The sequence below is a fragment of the Acomys russatus genome, chromosome 28 (genome assembly GCF_903995435.1).
Source record: "Acomys russatus chromosome 28, mAcoRus1.1, whole genome shotgun sequence".
NCBI lineage: Eukaryota > Metazoa > Chordata > Mammalia > Rodentia > Muridae > Acomys > Acomys russatus.
This window is the reverse complement of record NC_067164.1, coordinates 35,749,528-35,766,060: the sequence shown is the minus strand read 5'-3', so window position 1 is coordinate 35,766,060 and position 16,533 is coordinate 35,749,528. Positions and strand designations below refer to the sequence as shown.

Sequence of the window (16,533 nt, the reverse complement as noted above, 5' to 3'; positions counted from 1 at the left end):
AGCCAAAGCTACACAGAGAAACCCTGCCTCAAAAAAAAAAAAAAAAAAAATCTGTTCAAGACAACTACAGCCTAGACCTCTTCTGCTGCTATGAAACCTTCCTTCACAGTCTTTAATTGGAGACTTGGCACTTATTTTGTCTTGGTGGTACTGGGGATTGAGCCTAAAGCCTTGTGCACTGAAGTGTTTTGGCTTTAGATTTATTTATTTCATTTTGTGCAGATGTGTCTGGGCTGTGTGTATGTATATGCACCGGGTGTGTAGGGTGCCTGCGGAGAGCAACAACTGTCCTTAATTGCTGAACCTTGTCTCCAGACCCACACTGAAATAGTTCACCAGCCCTCCTTCTAGGGTTTATTTTGAGGCATGCTCTTAGTAAGCTGCCAAGCTGGCACTGACCTCACCATCCTGCCACTTCAACCTAGCAGTCACTGGGAACCCAGGCCCACCTTTATGTGCCTTTTTTACATAGGCAAAAGTAACAATAGGTAAAATTGTTAGTGCATTCACAAATGTTAAAGTAATTAATCAAATGTAACATTCAAGTTGGGGAAGTAGCTTAGTGAAAAACCATGTGCAAGGCCCTGGATTTCCTATGAGCAAAACAAAACCAGCAGCAGTAGCATATCCTATAATCTAAGAACTGCAGAGTTGAAGCAGAAAGATACCTAGTCTCCAGGCCAGCCTGGGCTACACAACAAGACTACCTCAACAATCAAGGCCCAGAGCTGGCAGGGTGCTTCCGTAGCACTCACACGCCCTGGCACCACTCACACTGAGCAAAGCCTGGTGTGAGCCTGGTGTGAGCTGTGTGCACACCTGGAACTCCAGTACTGGGGATGAGGAGGCACAAGCAGGGGAGTCAGAAGCTCGAGGTAATCCTCAGCCTGAGCCACGTGAGACCTTATCATAAAACAGAACACAAAAGCCTATTAGGGATACAAGAACTGAGATGTAGTTCAGTGGTAGAGCACTTGATAGCGTATGGAAGGCTCTCACTCAGATCAATTCCTAGCACAATAGATAATAAAAATAAAATGTCCATAATGAAACAGTAAAAATACATTTATAGTCACTTCTCAAAATCCTGTACCCTCCATACCACCCCCTCCAACTTCTATAGACACCAAAACCTCAATACACCCAAATCCTTTATATAAAATAGTGTAATATTTGCATAACTCTGTAGATCTATACTTCTTTGGGGAGGTAAGGAGACATAGGGTCTTGACATATAACCCAGATTGGCATCACATTCTGCTGAATGCTGGGGTGTGCACCACCTCACTCGGCTTCCCTATATACTTCAATCATTTCTACATCGTAGACATTTCAATACTGTGTGGTAAGTGTTATACTACTGTATTGATTACAAGGTAACAAAGGGGAAAGTCTGTACATGTTTGATAGAAATGCAGTTGTTTCTCTGAAGTAATTTTGTTGTGTGGGGGGGGTTGTTTTGTTTTGTTTTGTTTACGAACAACATCTCATCTTGCTCAGCCTGAAACTTGATGTGTAGGCCAAGCTGGCAAACCCAGAGACCTCACCTGCCTCAGCCTCCCAAGCTCTGGGATGCACTACCATGCCTGGCCTCCTCTTGCTTGAATCCACAAATGCGGCACTTCCAGACAAGGAAGGCTGACTGTCCTTTCTGTCCTTCAGCTTTTCCGTCTGATGCCTGAGACAGTGCCTCACTCTATAGGCCAAGCTTGGAACCCACAGCAATCCTCCTGCTGTAGTCTTCCAAGCACTGGGATTACAGTCATAAACCATCACATCGAACATGTTCATGCCTTCCTTTAAGAATTATCTGTGTGTGTCTAATGTGTGAGTGTTCCGCCTGTGTGTTTGTCTGTGAATGTGCATGCCTGGTGCTTGCAGAAATCAAAAGGAAGTATTGGGCTCTGTGGAACTGGAGTTATGGAGAGTTATGAACTGTAATGTGGGCATGGGGATCAAATCCCAGGTCTTCTGCAAGAACAAGTGCTCCTAACCCTGGGCCATCTCTCCAGCTTACATTCATGTCTTTTTAATATTCTATTTGGCATAGTAGTAAGTGTAAAATACTTCTACTACACACACACACACACACACACACACACACACACACACACACGAAATGGGTCAAACATCTGGAAGGTCTGTTTCATTCAGTGAATCAATACTTGTCAGTTTGAGGCCGTTTTGCTGGTGCCCACTTCTTTTTTTGGGGGGGTTTTCGAGACAGGGTTTCTCTGTGTAGCCTTGGCCATCCTGGACTCACTTTGTAGACCAGGCTGGCCTCGAACTCACAGCGATCTGCCTGCCTCTGCCTCCTGAGTGCTGGGATTAAAGGCATGCGCCACCACGCCAGGCTCCTGGTGCCCACTTCTAATCCTAGCACCTGGAAGGCAGAGGCAAGCAGATCTGTGTGATTATGAGGCCAGCCTGGTCTACAGAGAGAATTCCAGGCCAGCCAGGGCTACATAGAGACTTTTGTCTCAAAAAAAGTTGTCAGCTGACCCCATGACATTTCCAAATCATTCACAAGTAAAGATCTCTTCATTTTACAAGATGGACAGTACAATATCTGGACTGAAGCTAGAACCTTGCACCTGCAGAACTCCATGCCCAGACGCACTCATAAATGTTAAAGTCATCAAGGACGAACTCCACTAATGCTCCTAGGCTCGACGATGTAACCTCAGGCAATGCCTACTATGCCAGTTCCAGAGGCCAAAGCAGGAAGATCTTAAGTGTGAGCTACATGGTGAGCCAAAGGCCAACATGACCCAAACAGCATAACCTTGTCTCTCAAAAAACAGAGAGGAAGAAGAGAGGGGAGACTGAAGGGAAGAAACCACAGCACCGTTTATGCACTTGACTGTGATTATAGTATCAAAGAATAATAATTATAATTAATGAAGGGAATATAAACTACTATTACTTCTTCCAACTATGTCTGTCTTTGGAGCTGGATTTTCTTCATATACTTGAACCAAAATAAGGCATCACAACAGACTGAATGTGGACAGCAACAAAAGAATCCAACTGTTTTCTACTGAGTTAGATATTATGGATTTGCAAAGATGTAAAACAAGGCTAGGAATATAGTTTAGTGGTCAAGTGCTTCCCTAGTAAGTGAAAAGCTCTAAGTTTGATTCCTGGCCCTAAAAATAAGTTAAAATAAATAAAATAATGCTCAACATTCTCACCGAATTGTGCTGAAGGTTGCTTTTCCCTCTTTTGAAAGAAGGCATAAGAACTGGAGAGCTGGCTCAGTGGTAAAGTCCTGCTGCATGAGCACGGAGGTGTGAGTGAGCGCAGCCCCTCCACACCTACTCTCAGTATGGGCATGGTGGCACACATCTGTGACTTCAGTGCTGCAGTCAACAAGGCGGACAGGCAGACCCTGGGCACTCGCTGGCCAGACCATCTAGCCCAAGCAGTGAGCTCCAGCTCAGTGAGACCTTGTCTCAAAAGTGAGGTGGAAACAAAACAAACACATTTTGAAAAATACATAGGGTGGAGGGGAACTGGGGAGCTGGTCCAGCAACTCCGAGTGCTTGGTGCTCTTTCAGAAGGCTCCAGTTTGGTGCTCAGTACCCACATCGTGTGCTTCACAGCAGCGTGAACCCCAGCCCCGGGGAGTCTAGCACCCTCTTCTGGCCTCCTACACACGTGTTCATGTGGGCACATACAGATACACATAAATAGAAAAAACACATTTTGAAGGGGAAAAAAACAGACTACAGAAGGCTTAGTGTTGACGTCTGGCTTCATCCTTATGCATACACGTGTACACAAAGTTATAGGTATTATCAGTATGTAAGACGTATGTTGTTCTATCTGATGGATATTTACATTGTTTTCTTCTTTTTAACCCAACAGAGTTCAATACTGATAAATGTAACGCACATAAGCTAAAGTTCCTTACTGTCCATATAGGGTTTTTGGTTTATCTGTTTTCTATTTGAACTTCTCTTTTTCCCTCCAAAATAGTTATTCTTTCTTCGTATATACGCATGTTTTGCCTGTATGTGTGTCTGCGTGCCACATCCATGCGTTGCCTGCAAGGGCAGAAGAGAGAGCCATAGCCCCTGGATCTGGAGTTAGAGACCTTTGTGAGCAACCAAGTGGGGAATCAAACCTGGCCCTCTGGAATAGGAAGTACTCCTTCCTAACCGCCTGGGCATTTCTTCAACCTCCATATAACTTTTTTAAAAAATAGCTTTTATTTATTTTTATTTTATGTGCATTGGTGTTTTACCCGCATATATGTATATCTGTGTGAGGGTGATGGATCCTGTGGAACTGGAGTTACAGACAGCTGTGAGCTGCCATGTGGGTGCTGGGAATGAACCTGGGTCCTCTGGAGGAGTAAGTAGTGTTCTCAACCACTCAGCCATCTCTCGGCCCCATAATAACCTTAAGAGTTAAAAGGGGCCCTATTTTATTTTATTTTTTTTTTTAATTTAGAATCTCAGTAACACCACATTCTATTTATGTTAATTTTTCTCTTCAGTTTATGACAAATTTTTGTACTTTCAAATATCCCCAGAATTTCTTTTGTTTTTGTTTTTCAAGACAGGGTTTCTCTGTGTAGCCCTAGCTGTCCTGGACTTGCTTTGTACACCAGGCTGGCCTTGAACTCACAGCAATCCGCCTGCCTTAGTCTCCGAGTATTGGGATTAAAGGCATCCACCACCACACTTGGCTCAGGATTTCTTACTATGCATTAATAACATCATATTTCCTACTACCAGCTGATGTATTAAATATATTTACTGTTAAATAAAACTATCATATTTTAAATTATATTTAACTTAAACTATTTACTCAATGTATTCACTTCTTAAATCTATTGACATGCCACACATATACACAGGTAAATTTCTGCTTGGACTATCTATTAACTCTAGTTTGAACCCACAAAACAATTCCAACATCATAAATCTTATCCATAGGTCCCAGTGTAGTCCTCACCTGATTTCTAGCACAGATATGCTGGCTCTTCCATTCACATGAAGTACTGAGAACTGTATCAAGTATAACTTTAAAAGACACTGAGGAAAGACAGTGGGACACCTCTGGCAATTCACTGGGAAGGAAATAAAAATTGTTCACCACATTGAACCCAGGTGTTAGTAAGCTTTCAGAAACATGGCAATGAAATAAAATTCTCAGACCAGTTCTGACTTTTTACTGGTCTCTGTGTTTTAATTAAGTGATGCAGGTTACAGTACAAAAGTCATTTTGAAGCTACCTGTATTCTTCCTTACTCTGAAAAGCTGAATACTGTCTACTAACTATAAAATCCCCCACAGATTTCAATTCTACTAAGGCTCTACATGGTTCTAAATTTAGCCAAGCAACAGACATAGTTGGAAGATATGTGATTCGTTTTAATAACTGTGCTTTTATGTTGCCAAGCAGCTAATTCTTTTAGTACTGTTGGAGCAGCCAATCATATAAAAGGAGGAAGAAATACATACACCATATAAGCAACTGACAGGACAGTAACTGTTGACGACCACTCTCTGAGCCAGGTGTGTCTCACACCCAAGATCCCAGTACTTGGGAAGCTGTGGCAGGAAGAGGAGGAGTTCAAGGCCAGCATAGGCTAGATGAGACTCTGTCTCAAAAAAAACAAAAAACATGGCAGCCAGGCATGGTGGTGCACGCCTTTAATCCCAGCACTCCAGAGGCAGAGGCAAGCAGATCGCTGTGAGTTCGAGGCCAGCCTAGTCTACAAAGGAGTCCAGGACAGCCAAGGCTACACAAAGAAACCCAGTCTCAAAAAACCAAAAAATAAATAAAATAAAAAATAAATATATAACTGCTCTGCTTTTTTTAAGAAGTAAAAACACATTTTTAATCCTAGCACTCAAGAGGCAGAGGCAGGTGGATCTGAGTTCGAGGCCAGCCTGGTCTACAAAACAAGTCCAGGGCAGCCAGGGCTACACAGAGAAACCCTGTCTCAAAAAACCAAAAAGGAAGGAAGGGAGGGAGGGAGGGAGGGAGAGAGGGAGGGAGGGAGGGAAGAAGAAAAAGAAAAAAAATCAGGGTTCTGTCAGAGGTGCCTGACTCCAGGTCTGGGACAAGTAAAGTCTGAAGCCATTGAAAACACCTGCTGTGAGAGTGTGGCGAGGGCTGAAAGCTTGATGCTCCTGTGCCAAAGGACAGGGACGCAACCCACAGGGTCAATAACCAAATTGAGAATCACTGCAGCATCCTCTTTTTTTTTTTTTTTAAGATTTATTTATTTTTATCTCCACTGGTGTTCTGCCTGTATGTATGTCTGTGTAAGGGCATCAGATCCTCTGGAGCTGGAGTTTGAGAGGGTTGTGTGATGCCATGTGGTTGCTGAGAACTGAACCTAGGTCCTTTGGAATAGCAGCCAGTGCACTTAACCGCTGAGCCTTCTCTCCAGCCCCATCACTCTTATTCGTTTTTGTTTGGGGGGCTTGTTTGTTGTGTTGGTTTTTTTTCCAAGACAGGGTTTCTCTGTGTAGCTGTGGCTGTCCTGGACTCACTTTGTAGACCAGACTGGCTTCAAACTCTACAGAGATCCACCTGTATCTACCTCCTGAGTGCTGGGAATTATAGGCGTGTGCCACAGTGCCCAGCTAACATTCTTATTATTTTTTTTAAGATTTATTTATTCATTATTTATACAGCATTCTGCCCACATGTGTGCCTGCACACCAGAAGAAGGCACCAGATCTCATTATAGATGGTTGTGAGCCACCATATGGTTGCTGAGAATTGAACTCAAGACCTCTGGAAGAACAGATAGTGCTCTAAACCTCTGTGCCATCTCTCCAGCCCAAACATTCTTAAATCATGTTTATATTTTACATATTTATTGAGGGCAGGGTTTACCAAAACATGACCATTTGGAGGTCAGAGAGCAACTTGTAAGAATCAGTTCTTTTCTTCCATCATGTGAATCCAGGGACTGAACTCACCTTACTGAACTTGGCAGCGAATGCCTTTACCTTCTGCACCATTTTGCTGCCAAATTTTAGTGTTCTTTTAAAGAGTTTTTAATTGTATTTTTAATTATGTGTACAAGTATACAAGAGTGCTGTGCCCACCACAGATGCCATGAGTGTTAGACTACCTGGGCCTAGAGTTAACAGGCTGTTATGAGCAACCTTATGTGGGTGCTAGGAACAAAAATTGGGTCTTCTTTAAGAACAATGCTTTTTTCATTTTGGTTTGGTTTGGTTTTTGGTTTTTCAAGACAGAGTTTCTCTGTGTAGCCTTGACTGTCCTGGACTCACTTTGTAGACCAAGCTGGCCTCGAACTCACAGCGACATGCCTGCCTCTGCCTCCTGAGTGCTGGACTAAAGGCGTGTGCTACCACAATAAGCTCAATATGCATTCTTAACTGATAAGCCATCTCTTCAGCTCCAAGTGATATTAATTTTAATAGTCAATATTGTTAATACTTTTAATACTGACAACTAGGGATTTAAAGTATTTAATTTGAGAGGGAAGTAAAGTATCTGTATGTACTAATACATGTGTGTATTTGGTGGAGTTGCACACATGTGTGTGCATGTGTATGGAGGCCTAGAGGATAACCTTCAGTGTGTAGACACTGCCCCTGGTTATCTTTTCAGGCACAGTTTCGCACATATATGCTTCCATACACATACATATACCACATACACACACACAAATACCACACATACAGAGTTTTAAAAAGTAAGGTAATATATCAGCTCTACAGCACTCATCAAGACAAAGCAGAGAAGGGCTATTCTATAAAACAATTCTAAGCCAGACACAGTAGTGCACTCCTGTAATCCCAGCTCTTGGGAGGAAGATGCTGGCGTCTCCATGTGAGTTTGAGGCCGGCCTGGTCTATGAAGTGAGTCCGGTTCACCTAAGGCTACACAGAAAAACCCTGTCTTGAAAAACCAAAGGAAAAAAAAAAGTTTCAATTAAGAGCATCAATATGGGGCTGGAGAGATGGCTCAGCAGTTAAGAGCACTGGCTGTTCTTCCAAAGGACAAGGGTTCAGTTCCCAGAACCCACATGGCAGTTCACAATTGTGTATAACTCCTGTTCCAGGGGATCCAACACCCTGATAGACATACATGCAGTCAAAACACCAATGTACATAAAATAATTATTTTTAAAATAGACTCATCAATGGATGCCAGGGACACTAGATAGAAGGTACTCATTATTCCAGTACTGGGGAAATAGAGGAGGAGGAGGGCAAAATGGCTACTATAGAAACCCTGTGTCAAACAACAACAAAAGGCCACTGAGGAAACAAGAGTCATAAATCTTAAAGTAGCCAGATGGGGTGGCTTACACAGTGAAATTCTATTGAGAGAGAGAATAAGAATGAGTAAACAGGAGCTAGCATTATAGCACGTTATGCCAAACTAGCTCCTGTTTATTCATTCATATTCATCCCTCCCCACAGACTTTCACTATGTAAGCCACTGCCACATCTGGCTGTTTAGTTTAGTAGCTCAGTCCGCCCTTTGCACTACATTAAAGAAATGGTTAGCACATGCCTGTAACCCCACCACTCCAGAGGCAGGAAGGCAAGAGGGTTAAGAACTCAAGGTTATCTTCAACCACGGATCACATTCCAAACCAGCCTGGGCCACATGAAACTATGAGGGGGAAAACATAAAGTATGCCAGGTGTAGTGTCATACACCTATAATCCTAGGACCCGAAAGGCAGAGGCAGGAAACTTCTCTGATTTTAAGACCAGCCTGGTCAAAATTGAGAGTTTTAGAACAGCCAGGACTTTTTTTTTTTTTTTTTTAAGATCCTGACTCTCCTGCCCCCCCCCCAAAAAAAAAAGGAAAAAAGGGAGGACGGAAAAAAGACAGAGAGCCTCAATGGGTGCCTAGGCCAGCCTTAAATCCTAAGTAGTGGAGACTACAGGTCTGTGCTGTTGCAGAATATTTGATCCCATCGTAAACCAGAGATGTGAACTGTAAAAACCTGTGTCTTTTTTGGCATGAGCCCTAACACACACCTTTAATCTAAGAGCTTTTTGTTTACTGTAAACAGGTGATTAAAGTGTGGTTCAGTCAGCCCTAGCACACACCTTTAATCCAAGAGCTTTCTGCACACAGGATTTAATAAAGTTAACCCCAGGTCAAGAGGCAGAGCAGGAAACCAGCTGACAGGGATTAAGAGTAGGAGAGGCTTTGAGCTGAGGTGTATTTAAGAGATCATGGATACGGACTGACGCTTTTAGGCTTTTGAGCTTTGAGCCTGCAAGCCTTTGGCCTGGGGTGGGGTTTTTTTGTTTGTTTGTTTGTTTGCTTGTTTTGGGTTTTTTTGGTTTTGTTTTGTTTTGTTTTGTTTTTGGCCTTTTCCTCCTGGGCTGTCAGCTGAGCTAGTGAGCTTTTTGGGCTTTTCCCTCTGAAACATGAGCTGAGTGGAGGGTCAGCTGGGTGCTTTCTCTGCCTCTCTCAGGTAGCAGGTTCTCACCCCAGCATCTGGCTCCTGAGACTTTATGGGTAAAATCAAATATGTGAGATTTACATTCTTTAAAACAACATTGTGCCACAGTGCCCATGTTATGGAGAACGCTTCTAAATTACTAGAAGGGGGAAAGTCACATTTTTAACAATAACAAAATAAATCTGTCAGAGGGCCAGGAATGGGGGCACATGACTTTAATCCTAGCACTGGGGAGGATTAAGCCAGCCTGGCCTATTGGAAGTTCCATGACTCCCATGGCTACACACTAAGAACAACCTTAAACAAGCAAAAATTAAAAATACTTCATATAAGACTTGTAACAATAAATCCTCCCGTGACACAAACAACTGAAAGCTAACACATCTGAAGAATATGTGAAATGACAGGAAAGCTAAACAGCTGACCTTTGCTCCTTCTTCAAAAGCTCCCAGCATGCTCCTATCAGAAACACACCCACTCTGCCTTGTCACCAAGAATCTTCATCTCTTTTTTCAGTGGTACCTTGAATAGAACACTGGACCTCGTGCATGCCAAATTCTATCAAATAAACTACATTCCCAATCACAAAAATCAGTATTATTATTGTTGTAGTTGTTTTACATCTGCCTCCCAAGTGCTGGGATTAAAGCATATACCACAACCACCACATGGCAAAAAAAATTATTACTATATTTTTAATGTCTGTTTTGTTTGGCATACTCAGGAATCACACCCAATGCCTCCCAAGTGTTCTACCCATGTAAGCTACACCCCTAGTTTCTTCAAATTATTTTGGCTTTGGCCATGATGAACTTTGAGGTGCGGTGTGAGAGTCAAATGCAGATGTTCAGATTCCAGAGAATGAATGAGCCTAGAGCTCTGGTTAAGCGGTCACAACTGAAGACAAAACCACAAATTTTCAGCTTATCTTAACAGTTGCTAAGTAACCTCATCAGAGCGGAGGGATTGTCACACTCATGTGCTGTTTCTGAAATGTTATCTAAGACAACTAACCAGAAACATCAGAAACACATGGACTTTATTAAAATGCAAATTACCAGCTATATCCTAAGCCAAAATACAAATCTATGCAATAAGACTCAAATGCAGGGCTGGAGAGATGGCTCAGTAGTTAAGAGCACTGGCTGCTCTTCCAGAGGTCCTGAGTTCAATTCCCAGCACCCACATGTTGGCTCACAGCCATCTACAATGAGATCTGGTGCCCTCTTCTAGTACACAGATGGACATGTAGACAAGACACACCCATATGCACAAATAAATATTTTTTTAAAAAACACTCAAATTGCATACATATATGCATTTCTTCATTATTAATGCATATATACATGTAGTCAGTGTGTATGAAGAATGGATTTGGACATTAGGAATAGAGCAATTCATAAGATACGTAAGATTCCTGATGTAATGGGTATTAAGGTCTAGGGTGGAAGTCAGATTACCAGACAAGAAATCAAACAAGGTAATTTAAAAAGGTGGTGTTAGGAAGCAGAGGCAGGCACATGCCTCTAAGTCTGAGGCCAGCCTGGGCTACACAGCAAGCTTCACGCCACTCTGGGATTATAGCAACACTGAATTTGTATTGAAACTCCCTCAATTTGCTTTCCTCCTACTTATTAAGGCTGTGAAAGCTTTCCTAAGTCTGAACCACTCTTCCAGGCACTAAGGATTACTTGAGGCTACAATTATGTATGTTCATATGCTAAAACCCTGCATAAATTATTACAAATACCATATGAAACAATGTCAACAAAACCTAAAGATTCAGTCCTTTTTGTTTTGTTGTTTTGTTTTGTTTTTAAACAGGGTCTCAGTGTGTGTCCTAGCTGGCGTGGAATTCACTTTGTTGACCAAGCTGGCCTTGAATTCACAGATAGCTGACTGCCACTGCCTCCTGACTGATAGTATTAAAGCATGTCACAGCCAGCCCAAACTCAGTCTTTTAACATAAACACTTGTACGACATTAAGGCTCATTGCGCTTTCTTTGTCTACCTTTAGGTGGATTCCAGGAATCAAACTCAGGTTCCCAAACTTGATTAACAGTAAGTAGCAAGTGCCTTTCCTTTACCGAATGAGCCAGCTTGCTTGCCCTAACCAAGCCTTTAGCAAAGACAAAGGTGCCTTAAAAACTATGAGATGTGAGTTGGAGAGATGGCTCAGTGGTTAAGAGCACTGACTGCCCTTCTAAAGGGTCCGGGTTCGATTCCCAGCACCCACATGGCAGCTCACATCTGTCTGTAACTCCAAGATCTGACACCATCACACAGACATACATGCAGGCAAAACACCAATGCACATACAGTAAAAATGAATTATTTTTAAAAAGATTATGAAATGTAGGTTTTGATTATTACTAACAATAAATTTCATGTAACTCAGCTGGAAGAGTTCTTGGCCCATAACCTAAGTCCTTGAGAGGTAGATGCAGGATGATCAGAAGTTGAAAGTTATCCTTGGCTACATAGCAAATCTGAGATTAGTCTGGGCTACAGGATACACTGTCTCAAATAGAATAGTAAGGGGACCAGCAAGATGAATCTAAATTGAATTCCCAGAACCCACATGAAGGAGGATTGATAACCAACTCCCCACTTATTCTCCAACCTCCATACACAAACATGGCATGCACACATTGCCACCCATGGACCCTATGAGCACAACTCACACACATAATAAAATAATAACAAAGTGCAGCAAAAATGGTGTTATGGCATGAAACACACCAATATAACCAAAAGTGGTGCATCAAAAAAGGTGTTACAACGTGAAACACACCAATATAACCAAAAGTGGCACAACAAAACCAGCTCACAGCTTATTCACTGCATTATAGTAGAACTAAAGGACCAAGGCTAGCATGGGCTACACAGAGAGACTTCTCTTAAAACAAATAAATCTGAGCTACATTCCTATTTCCATAATTAAGAGATTCCAACATCTCTTGATTTTAAGTGTTAAGAGAGAATATATCAAGGAAACTCAAAAGAAAGGCCAAAGTAAGAACATTTCCTATCTGTTCGTAATAAAGTCACGCGTAATAGAAGGAATGGACGGAGGATCCTAAACCGAGGGATGGGCATGTGCCCCCACTACTAAGGCAGCAACCAGTCCAGTCTACTCAACTCAACCATCAAGTGGAATGTTTTCTACAGAGGACGAGAAGGACACAGGGAAAGGAAATACTCAGCCACTAGACAGGAAGATCTGAAATCAGATCCACCAATTGCATTTATGTACACACTGTGAAGCCATGAGTCTGGTTATTTTTCCCTCTTCTAAGTTGGCAACACATTCCATGGAAGGAAAAAGTTCTCTGGAGACTTGCTCTCTCCTTTCTCTTTTGGTTTTTTGAGACAAGGACACAGCATTGTAGCCCATGACAGCTTCAAACTTATTTCACCTCCTTGCTTTGCCTTCTGAGTACTAGGATGGCAGACATGCACCTGCCACCATTCCTGCCTTTTTTACCCCATCGTAAGCAGCAGCACACAAAGGCCTCACCAACACTGGCAAGCCTTGACAACAGGAGTTCCTAGCACCCATGTGGGGCGGCTTACAACTACAGCTCCAGGCTCTCCGGTCTCCACAGCTATTAGCACATAAACACACACACACACACACACACACACACACACACACACACACACACACACACACACTTTTTGGTTTGGTTGTTTTGTGTTCTGGGGGTTTTTTGTCGTTGTTGTTGTTGTTTTGTTTTGTTTTTTCGAGACAAGGTTTCTCTGTGTAGCCTTGGCTGTCTTGGACTCACGTTGTAGACCAGGCTGGCCTCTAACTCACAGAGATCCGCCTGCCTCTGCCTCCCAAATGCTGGGATTAAAGGTGTGTGCCACCACCACCCGGTTCACACACATGGTTTTTAAATTAAATAAAATCTTTGGCTGGGAGTGATTGTACATGTCTTTAATTTCCGCACTCAGGATGTAAAAGCAGGCAGATCTCTGTGAATCCAAGCCAGGTTAGCCAAGGGTCCATCGTTGAGAACTGTCTCAAAAAACAAAACCTTAATGGGCTGGAGAGATGGCTCAGAGGTTAAGAGCACTGGCTGCTCATCCAAAGGTCCTGAGTTCAATTCCCAGCAACCACATGGTGGCTCATAACCATCTATAATGAAATCTGGTGCCCTCTTCTGGTATGCAGGCACACATTTGGGCAGAATACTGTATAATAAAATAAATAAATCTTTAAAAAAAAAAAAAAGGAAAGAAAAAGAAAACTTTAAAAAGAATCCCAGCACTCAGGAGGCGCAGAGGCAGGTGATCGCTGTGAGTTTGAGCCAGCCTGGTCTACAAAGTGAGTCCAGGACAGCCAAGGCTACACAGAGAAACCCTGTCTCGAAACAACAAAAACAAAAACAAAAAAAAAAAAAAGAAAAAACAAAAACAAAAACAAAAAAAAGAAAATTAGATAGTCCCACAAAATGCTCTCCTTTGGACTCAGCAGGAGAATATAACCAAAACATGACACTTTTCACCGTTCCCCCAAAATTTTACCTTTTCCTGAGCCAGTGAGATGGCTCCAAAGCCAAAAACCTTGCCTCCCAGGGGCCACACCCCAGAAGGTTCCCCTCTTAGATCCACACTTGTACTCATTCTCTCTGTAACCACACATACACACACACACATATACACACACACATACACAGACATACACACACACATACACACACACACACATTATATATTAAGTTCAAAACCATTTCTCACCTTTTCCTAAACACTTTCCTATGAGACCTGGCATAGTAAGCACCATGCTCATTTAGAAATTATCTAAGCAAGGCGTGGTGGCTCACACCTTTGATCCCAGCACTCAGGAGGCAGAGGCAGGTGGATCTCTGTGAGTTCGAGGCCAGCCTGGTCTATAGAGTGAGGCCAAGACAGTCAAGACTACAGAGAAACCCTGTTTGGAAAAACCAAAAAAAGAAAGAAAAGAAATTATCTGTACAGAAGCGTTATCAGCACCTATTTATCTAGACATGGAAATGTTTAAGTATCTCTGAAGCTAGAAAAAAACTTACTAGAAATTTTGTTGTGAGCAGACCTAAAGGAGAAAACAGAAGTTTGGCAGATACTGTTACCAATTTGCCTATGTTATTAAAAATTATTTGTAAAACAAAATGATTAATAAGCAAGGTTGGCGGTAGTTCACACCTGTTATCCCAGCACAGAGAGTCAGCGAAAAGAGGCTCCTGGGGAGTCCCAGTCCAGCCAGGGCCACACTGGGAGACAGGGTAGCAGGCTGAAGATGCCTTGGTGGTTAAGATCTGATCTTATAGAGTCCGAGTTCAGCTGCAGCACCCGTGTCAGGCAGCTCACAACTGCTAATAGTTCTAACACCAGGGGGGCCTGATGTTTCTGGCCTGCACTCATGTGTACACACATACACACAATTAAAAATAAAATAAATCGGTTTTTTTTCCTCTTTAACAGGGTCTCAGGTAGTTCACAATAGACCAGAACTCAGTAAGCACAGGTAACTGAGCTCATTTTCGCTCCTCCATGGTCGTCACACGTGCTGGACTATGTCAGCGTTTATTTACTCAACATACCTCCAGTGCTATTTCTTGTACATTAATACTAGAAACAGATCTAGGTCTTCAATTCCTTCACCTCAAACAAGTTGCGCTCTCTCTAGCATGGCAACTTTCAATGTCCTGGCAAACACTTATGCCAAAACCTTTGCCACCACATTCCTACTAAGTGCTTTTTAGCATACACCCCATCCATTGCCTTCCTAAAGAGTAGCCAAGACTGCCACAGACAGAAATCTCACCAAGGCCACTACAGCAAGGTCAGAGAAGACAACCAGAACATGAAAGAAATAAATGAGGTGTATCCCAAAGCACTCAGGGTCCTGCTTCTTTTATTCATAAACTTAATGTAGACTTACTAGATTCAGCTAAAAATGCTGAAGGGGGAGAAATCAAGTGCTTTCTAGGACCAAATCCCCTACTATTAGAGAAAGCAACTTTATAGTTTTAAGCTCACTTGTACCCACAGAGACGCAGGACCATCACCCTCCATCAACTGAACACTTGTAATGAGCCTGGCCTGCTCAGCTAAGGCTGAGACAGCACTGGGTATCCTTGACTCGGCCAACTATGAATGAATCCAAGGCGACCCACACGGGCAGGAGACAGTAAGAGCACTTACTGCTCTTGAAGAGGGCTGGGTTTGGTTCTCAGCACCCACATGACAACTCACAACAGCCTTGACTTTAGGTCCAAGTGATCCTACACCCTCCTGGCCTCTGCAGGCACTAGGCTCATAATAACACACATGCATACACACATACACACATACATACATACATACATTCGATAAAAATATATCTTTAAAAAAAAAAAAAGACTAACCACAAAAGATATCACATTCCCTTCTCTTCTCTGCCAAACAGAAAATATCCCAAGAAGTAACAGGGGAAAAATATTATCTTCCAATGAATACTTTACAAAATCTTTCCAGAAATTCACTACAAGATAAGAGTTCAAGGTGGAGTGGTCCTTGCATGTACCCCAGCTGTTTGAGAGCTGGAACAGGGGGCCCAATGGAGCTTAAGTCCTTGGGCAGATTGGGAACCATCAGACCCTCTTTCCTAGTCGTCAATAAACACTAAATCTGTTGAGCACTGAAGCATGCCGGATGTGCCAGTAATGAGGACACAGCAAGCAATTAGCCAAACTAAAAACCTGTCATCCTGAAGTTTTCCTTTTTTTAAATAGCAAAGACTAAAACTTACAGAAAGTAGCCAGGTGACAAAGTCAGCAGAAAAATTGGTAGGATTCACACAAATCTTTTGCAATTCAGGTAGCTAAGGAAATGTCCCCGTTAGAGACCCTTGAGGAACAACCTGATAGAGGTGACAAGACAGGCGATGCAGCTTTACAAGGGAAAGAACAAAACACAAGAGCAGAGTCTCTGGTCAGAAATGTGCTATCACAGCAAGCAGATCAGTGTGTGCATTCGGGGAAACTGGTGCCACAGAACTATGGTGCTATCGGCAAACATAAAGACTCAGTTTTCAGCAGGTCATAATGTGCACACATGCAATCCCAGTGCAG

General features: G+C 42.6%; 1 protein-coding gene across 1 annotated transcript in view; it reads right to left on the bottom strand.

Annotated features, from left to right (window-relative positions):
* The window catches only part of R3hdm2 (R3H domain containing 2), a 120,801-nt gene that overhangs the window by 102,323 nt on the left and 1,945 nt on the right, over window positions 1-16,533 (bottom strand). The window lies entirely within an intron of this gene.